Source organism: Cornus florida, unplaced genomic scaffold, assembly GCF_030987335.1.
Source record: "Cornus florida cultivar Cherokee Brave unplaced genomic scaffold, ASM3098733v1 CherokeeBrave_3.0.0_Hap2_Chr05, whole genome shotgun sequence".
In the NCBI taxonomy this organism is placed as follows: domain Eukaryota; kingdom Viridiplantae; phylum Streptophyta; class Magnoliopsida; order Cornales; family Cornaceae; genus Cornus; species Cornus florida.
The window spans coordinates 49475336-49486907 of NW_026775575.1; the positions used below are offsets into that span (position 1 = coordinate 49475336).

The 11572-nt window shown below is 39.5% G+C and overlaps 1 pseudogene; it reads right to left on the minus strand.

The window, feature by feature from the left end:
* Nucleotides 1-604: 604 nt before the first annotated feature.
* LOC132310808 (small nucleolar RNA R71) lies at nt 605-703 on the minus strand (annotated as a pseudogene).
* Nucleotides 704-11572: the final 10869 nt, after the last annotated feature.

An 11572-nucleotide genomic window follows, 5' to 3' on the forward strand; every position in this document is an offset into this window, starting at 1 on the left:
ATCATGTTGAGGACCTTGGTCACATAGACCAACAAGGCATTCTTTATCCAAATGTGCACAATGAGAACATTCAAGTACCATTAGGCATGCCTAGGCCATACATTCACCCACCACCACAACAACAAGGCCAAGTTCCATTCGGAATGCCAAGGCCAATGTATGCTCCACAACCTCCCATTGTCAATCGAGGAATTCAAAATCAAGGTGTTCATGTTGCACCTCAAGTTGCTAACCCACCACTTGCTTTGAGAGACCATTATGTGCCAAATAAATATAATGCACCCACATGCATTCAATTGCCACCATTTCGAGCACACCATTATGAAATTAAAGCACAAACCATTCAAATGCTTCCTATCTTTCACGGACATCCAAGTGAAGAACCCTATAAGCATTTGGATGAGTTTCTTGAAGTTTGTTCTACCGTGAAATACATGGACATGCCGGAAGAAGTCTTAAGGCTTAAACTTTTTCCATTCACCCTTAAAGACAAGGCAAAATATTGGTTTAACAATCTTAGGCCTTTTTCAATCACTTCTTGGGCAGAAATGCAACAAGAGTTTTTGAAGAAATACTATCCAGTTTCTAAGACCAATGCCATGAGAACTTCAATTAGAGAATTTACACATGGGGATGGAGAAACATTTCATGAGGTATGGGAACGCTTCAATGAATTGCTAAGGAAGTGTCCACACCATGACATGCCCAAATGGCAATTAGTCCAATATTTCTTTGAAAGTTTATCAGATAATTATAAGGGCATGGTTGATGCTTCTATGGGTGGCTCATACATCGATAGGCATGAGGATGACGTATGACGTCTCTATGAAAGCATAAGTGAGAATTCATTGCATAAAACATTGTCTTCAAAGAATGGTAGAAATACACAAGGTAGGAAAAGTGTTGGCTTACTTCAAGTCAACAATTCTAATGAGATAGCCGCCGAAATGAAGTCTTTGTCTCAAAGGTTTGATCAATTTTTGATAAACTCGGCGAACCAAGTAACTTCCTTCCCTAACCATTCTCATTGTGCATCAAATGAATCATGTATGACTTGGTCTAGTGTTCTTCATTCTACTTCTCATTATCCTTATGGACAAGTGCAAAGTGAACCTAATAAACAAGTCAATGCGGCTTTTGTGAACCAAGGGAACAATCTTTATGGTACTCATTACAATCCAAGTTGGAGAAATCATCCGAACTTCTCATGGAAAAACCAAGGGGAAGGCTCAAACCCTCCCCAAGGCGGTTTTCAAGGGAAGTATATTCCACTTCCAATCCAAAACCAAGGATCCCAAGGTTATAGGCTATACCAATCACAAGGGAATCAATTCTCTAATTCTCATTTTCCCAACCAATCATATTCCCAAGCTAATTCTCGAAGTCCCGCTTTTGAAGAGAAAGTTTTAAATGCTTTGGGCACTTTAGAGGCTAACACACAATTACTTCACTCTCACTCTCAATCTATTGCAAAGCTAGAAACCCAAGTAGGGCAAATAGCTAGCACTCTTAATGCTAGAGATAAGGGAAAGATGCATATTAATGCCCCGCTTAAGCAATAATGTGTTATGGAAACCCAATCCTTATCAGAGGGGTGTACCATAGAACATGTTAATGCGGTGACCACCTTGCGGAGTGGTAGAGTTGTAGATAATCAAGTAGAAATAACTATGAAGAGAGTGAACCGGTGCAACCACAAGTTGTCACCCGTCCCGTTTCACATTCTATTCCTCCTTCATTGCATGTGCATGATCTTATAAATGAGAAAGCTGAAAAATGTGATTTGAAAAGCGATCTTGAAAATGATCCATTGAAGAAAGTTTTGAAAAATGATGTTGAGAAAATTTTGTTGAAAAGTGAATTGAAACCTAATTTGAAAACTTGTTGTGTTGAAAAGGCTTTAAAAGAAAATTCTCAAAATGTTTTCGAGCCAAGAGCTCCATTTCCGGACGCCTTGAAAGTGCCCATTTCGAAATAAAAGCAAAAAGTCAAGACCAATGAGATTTTGGAAATGTTTAGGCAAGTAAAAGTTAATCTCCCACTTTTGGATGCAATCAAGAAAATACCGGCTTATGCCAAGTTTTTAAAAGATCTTTGCACCCAAAAGCGGAAGAACAAAAGCCACGCACCAAAAAAAGTGGTTTTGACCGAGCAAGTAAGCTAAATTTTGTAACATAACACTCTTCCAAAGTTTAAAGACCCCGGTTCACCCACTACATCATGCATCATTGGTGAACATATCATTAATTGGGCGCTTCTTGACTTAGGAGCAAGTGTTAACCTTCTTCCTTACTCGGTTTATGTCAAACTTGGCTTAGGTGAATTGAAACCGACGTCGGTAGTTTTGCAACTTGCCAACCAATCCATTAAAAAGCCTAGAGGTGTCATTGAAAATGTTTTGATTAAGATTGATAAATTCTTCTTTCCCGTTGATTTTGTTGTCATAGACACGGAACCAGTTTCCAATCCTAAGAGCCAAATACCCGTTATCCTTGGCCGTCCTTTCTTGGCAACCGCAAATGCCAACATCAATTGTAGGACGGGGATAATGAAGATCTCTTTTGGCCACATGAAGGTGAAATTGAACATATTCAATCTAACACCCAATTCATTTGACAAGTATGAAGGAGAGGTCAATGTTGTGGAAAAATTTCATGAATTCAATAGTGAAGGAAATGAGTTTTTATGTGACTCGAAGGTTTCTAAAGCTTCATCTTTAACTTTGCATTCTAAAAGTCTTGTTTCAAACTCTTGTTTTGAAAGGGCGTGGAAGCCCAAAGGTTGTAATTGCATAGATAAAGGATCAAAAACTTCTTTTGAGTTTAATCTAACAAGTTCTTCTAAGAATAATTTGTTGGGTGGGGCTCAAGATATTCATCACCCCAACAAGGAGGGGATGCATTATAAGATCTTTGATCCGGGCTAAAAGAGCCCAATGTCTTGCTAGAGATGTTAAAGACTAGCAAAAGCATTCGTAGGGTGTTAAAACCCTATTTCTCTCTCATTTCTATCTTACATTTCATTTTTTGCGAAGTCTAGATACTTGTTTTTGGTTCATATGCATTTCAAGGAACTTTGGTGAGGATTGCATAAGCTTGCATGTCAATTTTGAGCATTATGCATAAGTTCGATCGATCTCATACCTGAGTTCGATCGATCGAACTTCCATCTGCATCCAACACTTAGAAAATTTTCAAGCCTGCATCCAAATAGGCTTTCTGTCCCATCGATCCAAGAAAAATCTGCGATCTTAGTTCTCAGTTAGATCGATCATAGGACCTTCGATCGATCCAACTATCCTGTTCGATCGATCTTGAATGTTGACACTTAGAATATTTTTGAGCCTGCAAAACCTGCATCCAAATCACCTCTCTGTCTGATCGTTCGAAACATTCCAAGATCGATCTGAAAGTTCTTCGATCGATCTAACTTTCCAGTTCGATCGATCTCATGTTCCAACACTTAACCAAATTTTTGAACCAAAAACCTGTATATTTCAGCTCTCTGTCTGATCGATCAAACTCTTGTTTTGATCGATCACAAATCTTTATTTCATTGTTTTAACTTTAGTTTGACTTTTCAACTTTTCAAAAATCCAAAAATATTTTCATTTTATTCTATTTTCTCTCTCATTTTATTTTGTTTTAATTTTCAGCAAGTTTTCAAAAATTCAAAAATATTTTAATTTATTTAGTTTTTAATTAATTAAATTTAAATTCAAAAAAAAAAAAAAAAAAAAAACTTTGAGAGAGAAAGTTCGATTGATCTCAGCTGAGTTCGATCGATCGAACTAATCGGAGAATGTTTTTAAAAATCGAGGGTTCTCATGATCGATCATTTAGATCGATCTAACTTACCATCAACCTCAAAACCCCCCCCCCCCCCCCTTTTTCTCTCTCGTCGCCGCCACTACACCTACTCATATCTTCCATCTCCGGCGAGAACCAAGCTTCTCTCTCTCTCTCATCTCGGTTTCATCCCTCCCTCTTTGCATCCACAACTCCCTTCGATTTGGGTAAGATCCGAGACCTCACTAGTTGATTTCAAGCTTCAATCTCGTGCATACATGGTTTATATGTTTGATTCATGCTTTATATATGATTGAACCTCCATTGTTGATGCTTGAAATATGTATATATATATATGTATATCGTTGTATATATTTTTGATATTTTTGTTTCATTTGGGAGTATGGGCCATATTTGGGTGATGGGAGTTGTTGATTTGATGTGTTGTAGGGCCCACGAACACGTTCGTGTGGGCCCCGTTCTTCAAAAGTCACAGATTTGTGGCCTTTCAGTTTTCATCGTCGTATAGTTCGATCGATCGAACTTGTATCTCAGATCAATCTTGAGAGATTGATCAAACTTTTGTCTCAGATCGATCGATCTTGTGAGATCGATCTCACTTACTTTCAATCGATCCAACTTTTGATATCGATCTCACTTCTTTTCATGATCGATCGAACTTCACAAATCTCACACATACACACTTCATTCATCATATCTAATTTTCATGCTATCTTATTTATGCCCAATGCCTGTGATATTCCACATTGGCTGCATGTCATACTTATATTGCTTAGCATGATTAATATCCAGTCACCTGCATAGATTCATGTCATATCTGTTTTGTCTATCTTATTTGACATGCATGATTCTATATTATGTTTAACAATTCTTTATTCTGGCACTAACTTCCATTGCAAGTTTTTCTTTGCAAATCATGGTTAAGCACAAGACTGTTGCCAATAGGCAACACGGGAGACCTCATAAACAACAGAGGCATGTTAGGCCTAGGACAGAGGAGCCAGCCGAGCCCTCTCATACTCAGGAGCCAGTACAGCCTACACCACCTCAGTCACCTACTCCTGAGGCTGAGGATAATCATATCCCATCTTCTTCCCAGGCTCATCCTGCTTTTACACCTTCGCCATCTCCACCGCATGCTAGCGCTGAGCGTACACCAGTACCACCTCCATCACGCCAGCTAGCTCACCAGGCGTGTGATAGGCCCACGCCTCGATATGAGAGTATGCCAGTAGACCATGAGTCTGTCTTTGACACAGATTTCTTCTCCCGATCGGTGCTGACCCGATCAGCTTACCGTGATATTATTCAGAGGGGCTTGGCCGCTATTCTTGCCCCTCTCACAAAGCCGGTCTACTCGCGGCTGGTACGGTTGTTCTACCAGAACCTCCGACCATCCCCGCGTACCACAGCCGAGCTAGTCACTTCTGTAGATGGCCATATGATCACCATCACTGTGGACACACTTTCTAGATCATGCCACTGCCCACACCGCTGTCCTCCAGAGCTTCAGGAGACCTATCCGATGCTACACAGGCCTTTTTATGCCGCCATGGCAGTTTACTTAACAGGTCACCATGCTGCTGGCGAGACTTTTGCCACCCGCACATATCTTCCAGACGACCTTTGGTTCATCGATTCCGTGCTCTACCGAAACATATACATGGCCGGACACAAGATCCAGAGGAGGAGCGATTATCTGACAGCCCTCTAGGCCTTTTACACAGGGCATTGGGTGTCCATTCCCGCGCTCATTTGGAGCGCGATGAGGAAGCTCTATGACGAGTACATCAGCAAAGAGTTACCCAGATGGGCTAAGTCACTTCCATTCGGCCACCTCATCACCCAAATTCTCATTGACCAGCGTTATGCCATGCACCCGCAAGAGGACCCCGAGACTGGTACCTGTCACTTCCTCAAGAAAGAATGGGACAAGAGCTACCGCTCTATTATTACCAGACTGCAGGAACACGTAGCACTGGCTGCAGAGGAGTTAGAGCTGGAGCAGGCACAGGCACCGGCAGAGGCAGCAGCAGTAGATCCCGCAGCGGACTACGCACCCATCGATCCAGCTGCAGACCATTTAGACATAGATTTAGAGCGTCCTGCAGACGACGCAGAGCAGCACTCTCCAGCTGGGTCGCCCATTCACGAGCATGATTACACTCAGGACCTCTCTTCTGATTCATCTATGCCTGAGACTCTTGATATGACCCCCGATTTTGGAGTACGGCTGCAGACGTTTGAGGATGCTGTTGCTGCTATCCGAGCTGATCTTACTGCCTATAGAGCTGATCTTATTGCCCATCGAGTTGATTTTGCCACTTTCCGAACGGATGTCGCGACCATGTTTCGAGATTTATCTAGAGACATCCGCGGCGCCAGACCTGTCCGTCCTACTTCATCTTCAAGAGCTCCCAGTCTTTTCTATCTCATTATCTCTCTCCCATATATACTTTATTTTTATCACTGTACAGTGTTATTATTTTTACAGCCAGTCTATCGGCTCTGATATTTTTGTTGTACCTGCACTTTATTTATTTTATTATCTGTTTTTGCTATGGATGTCATATGATTATATTCTCATATTTGTATGTTTGACTCCATCAGGTGCATCACAGTGACTTTAGTGAGAGAGTACTACCCAATTTTCAGGACCACCCTTATACCTCTCTCATTTCTTTATCTGTTTATCCCTTTTACACTTGCATGTCCACTGTGCACTGATTATCCCATTTTGTGATCTGATGAGTTTATCCAAGTGCCAATTTACAGGACCATAGTTAATCCCAAGTTTGGGGGGGCCATGCCACCCACTTCAGATATTCCAGTCCCGATCATTCTTGCTTAGTTGCACTGGTATACTCTTTTCTTTATTCTCTTTGCACATTGAGGACATTGTGCAATTTAAGTTTGGGAGGAATGGTGCTTTGCAGTGTTAGTTTTAAATTGCATATCTTATGAGCATGACTTGTGTATTTGAGGGATATTTCTATGATTGGTCCATATCTAGCCATGATTTTGATCTTTTGAGGACTATATTGCTTAACATTTAAAAATTGCTTGACTTGAGAGTTCAATACTCCTTGTATGCCCTTTGGAAGCCATTTAGGAGTAAATTTTTCGAAAGATTGATATCTTGCTTGCATTTGTGGTCCACATCATCTTGATTTTGTGATTGTTTTGAGATTCACTCTAGTCTTCTACACTAGCACCGGCGCACACTAGCATTCATTTGTGGGGTACATGTTTTGTCGATTATTAAATTAGTTATATCCCAATTGAGCTAGTAATGCATTGAAAGCTTTCATTCTTGATAAAGGTGGATAACAACCCATTTTCACTAAGTAGCCGGGATTCTAGCCTCATCAAGCACTGAACTTCTCGTGTCGAAATGTGGAGGGCCCAAACTCTAGGTTAGTAATTGAACTTCCAAAAAAAAAAAAAAAAGAAAAAAAAAAAGAGCAAAAGCAAAAGTAATAAAAAAAGTGAGGACTTCTCCCAAATGGTGAGAAGTGGGAAATGATTAGATGGTTGTTGTCTTAATTTGTAGCCTAGTTGATTTGAGCTTGTAAGTCCGTAGGGGTGTTTGAACACCTAGTGCCCTAAAGCTGTCTGGTTTGGGAGTCATTGACCTAACGTTCGACCGGATGAATCGCTAGAAAGCTTAATAGATCAATACATTGCACTATGCTTCCATCTTTGATCCTCTAAAAAAAAAAAAAAAAAAATGAGTGAAAAGAATAAGTGCACCTAGAACAATAAAACTTTAATAAAAGGTTCACTTTTTGTCTTGATGATCGGTACTAGATTTGTGTGCTAGTTTGAGGGTAATGATGTGATTAATTCTTTAGTTGGCTAAGATAGCAACACATTGATGCCGGTCCATTTAAAAGAATTCTAGAGTTGTTTTGATTTACATGATCATTTTCTCGATGTGTGGAGGACCATACTTGCTTGCTTGATGTTGAGATTTTGGGAGATTGCTTGGAAAGGGTTGAAAAATTGCATACTTGAGGTAGTTTTCTCCCAATGCTTGTTTGCAATATTGGTACCTCTTTTGAAATGAGCTTAATGTTTGTGGGTACCATTTCTGGAAACCCTTACAAGACTTCACTCGTCCACTAGGGGTAACCTAGGGGTTTAAAAGGCTTGTTGCATATGCTAAATGCAATCGTGCTCCCTACGAAAATGACATTATCCAATAATTGTTTTCTAGTTTATAGTTGTATAGTTGTTCATTTAATTCCTTCACTTTCTAGTTCATTGCTTGGGACTAGCAATATTTAAGTTTGGGGGTGTGATGAGCACTGAAAAGTGCGTATTTAAACCCCTTAAGCTTAGGCATTCTAGTACCTTTATCTATCTTACTTTACCGTTTTAGATTGATTTCGTATTATTTCCATTTTCAGACACTTATACCGAAAATAAGCTAACTCAGCCAAATAAGAGCTTAATTAAAGCAACTCTGAGATTAAACAAAGAAGGAGCAAAGTGGAGAAAGAAAGAAGCAAAATGAAGCAAAGCAGCAAGTTCGATCAATCCAAGTCCAAGGTTCGATTGATCAAACATCGATCGATCTCAGCACTTTAAGATAGATCCAAGCCTTGACCCAAAGCACTTAAGTCCAAAAGTTCGATCGATCCAACATCATTCTTTGATCGATCGAACACCTTTGTCCTTATCCAAATGATTGATCCTAACCACAACTGTACCACCCACTAACCACTTTTGTCCTTTTCCCATAAATATCTCCCACAAATATCTCGGATTTGTCTTTTTCCAAAAAGCTCAGCCAGATGGATTGATCCAGCCTAAGTTCGATCGATCTCACTTACTTTCGATCGATTGAACTTCCTCCAGTGCGAAAAAGTTAAAATTCCATCTCATTGAAAGTTGTCCTTTATCCAATCATTAGGGAATATTGTGTGCATGACCCCAGCTCATTTTGGGTGTCATTTTGACCTACCTATATAAGGATAAGGATTACTTTTTCAAAGGGAGCCAACATTACTTTCATATCATCTCTTGGAGAGGAAGTTTAGAGGAGAAGGCATTGGAGATCTTCATAGACAAGGAGCAAACCTCTTCCATGGAGTTAGCCCTTGAGGGTTGGAGCTTCATCACCATGAGTGGCTAGACATCCTCTTGGGGCTAGAGTTAGCCCCAAGCATGCTTTCTATATCTTAATCTTGTGTATTATTGAAGGATTAGTGTTGTAATTGATGTTTTGACACTTTGATATATATAGATCTTGTTTATTCAATGATTTATGTGGTTTAATGCTTCCAATTGGTCATTTCATTCTATCCATATATCTATGTATGCTAAAATAGATGTTCATGTGCTTATCTCTATGTGTATTAATGTTATAGATTTAGAGATTGTCAAAACATTGTGCTTAAAAGAATGCTTTTGTGATTCTCTTGATGGTTCATGCTTACCTCTTGATGGATTGTGCCTCTCCCCTAGTTTATTTTCTTGCTAGTAGTGTAGATGTAGTATAGTTATAGTGTAGTGTTAAATGGGAGGATAATCTATGTTTGTTGTTTGATGATCCAAGCTTTGAATACAATTAGCATATGTCTCTATCCTTGTGTTGTATTTGGATTGTGAGCTTAATGAAAGGATTAATAACTTGTTTTGATTTATTGTGCCTTTCACATGTTGTTTAGACAACATACGCTTTATAACTTAGATATATTGTGCCTTTCACATGATGTTTAGACAATACATGCTTAACTAGTCATCCTTGCTTATTGAATCAACCAAATACACACACACCAATATTGTAACCCACTATTTGCCCTCATTAATCACTTGTCAATGATATAAAAATGCATTGTATGGTGGTGATCTCTAAACCTCAAGATCTCTCTTTCCCTTACTTACTCTCTTTAGCATTGCATTCTTACTTAATTTAATTTAGTAGCTTTCTAGCTTAAACAACCAACCAATCAATTGTTTGATTACTCGACCTACTAACCCTAATAGCGATTCCACAATCAACTCCGACTCCAATCCCTTGGGACGATCCCTACTCGCCCTAGCTATATTTATAGTGAAAGGTAGTAGTGGCTTTTACAAATGTAAAACTTGGCCCTCGCCTAAATTGCACACTTCTCCAAGCTTGTGGTCACCGCGACCTACAATATAAAGGACAAACGGGAAGGGAACTTTTACATGAGGCTTGGGAAAGATTGAATGACTTACTAAGGAAATGTGCACACCATGGCATTCGTAAATGGCAAGTGGTTCAATATTTCTATGAAAGCCTATTCGACATTCACAAAGACATTGTTGATACTTCATGCGTGGGATCATATTTTGGGAAAACATAACGATGATGTTTGGCACCTTTTTGAGAAAATGAGTGAAAATTCATTGCACAAGTCTCACACTTCTCGTTTGAGTCATAAGTCAAGTAAAAAGAAAAATTCGAGAGTGTGTCAGATTGAGAGTTCAATGGAGATCGTTGTCGAGGTTAAAACTCTTTCTCATAAACTTGATCAATTCCTACTTAGTCAAAAACCAGTAATTCAATCATCTCCTCTTCCTAATCATCATCTCCATCAATCTTGTAAGCCATGTATGACTTGCTCAAGTGTTTTGCATTCTACCTCCAATTGTCCCCATGGACATGTGCTTGATGAACACTATGAACAAGTCAATGCCACATTTACTCACCCTTTTTCAAATGCTTATGTTCCGGTGTGGAGTGAATATTCAAATCCTTCTCAAGGAAGAAATTTTCAAAACCGATATGTTCCTCCTCATCAAAGAAATAGAGGTTCAAAAGAATTTGTTTCATCCTCTCCTTCTTGTCATCAAAGAATGAATCAATTCTCCCATCCTCAAGTTTATAATTCTCAAAATAGCCCTATTCATCTTCATGCACTTTCTAATAATTCTACATTTAAGGATAAAGTCTTAGTGGCTTTGGATAGTTTGGAAAGCTTGAATCTCAAATAGGGATGATAGCTAATGCATTGAATGCTAGAGAAATAGGCAAATTGCCTAGCCAACCCGAATGGAATCCAAAAGCCCAATATTGTGTGGAAGAAAACCCTACCTCAGGGTGCCCTTCCCAAAAGCAAGTGCAAGCAATTACCACTTTGAGAAGTGGTAGACAAGTTGACAATAGGGTTGAACAACCAAGAGAAGATAATGAACCGGTGCAACCAAAAGTTGACACCCGTCCCATTTCCAATCCTACTCCTACTTCCTTGGATGAGAATGTCACCATCAAGAACTCACAACCCTCTTCATCATCTCCTCAAGTTGCAAGGTCTTATTAGCCAAAAGTTCCATTCCCTTATGCTTTAAAAGAAACTTCGCCTTTTGGGAGGCAAGAAGGAAAAATCCATGACATGATAGAGGTCTTTAAGCAAATCAACATAAATCTTCCTCTCTTGGATGCAATTAGGCAAATTCCGCCTTATGCAAAAATTTTGAAAGATCTTTGCACACAAAAGAGGAAGAGCAAGGGACAAGGCCCTAAAAAAGTGTTTCTCACGGATCAAGTGAGCTCCATCATTCAACATAACACTCCACCTAAGTTTAAGGATCCCGGTGCTCCGACTATTTTATGTGTGATTGGAAACCATGAAGTTCGTAGAGCTCTTCTTGACTTAGAAGCGAGTGTTAATTTGATTCCTTACTCTATGTATGTCCAACTAAGCTTGAATGAGTTGAAGCCAACCTTGGTTGTGCTTCAATTGGCCGATAGATCCGTCAAAACACCTAGGGGCATGGTTGAGGAT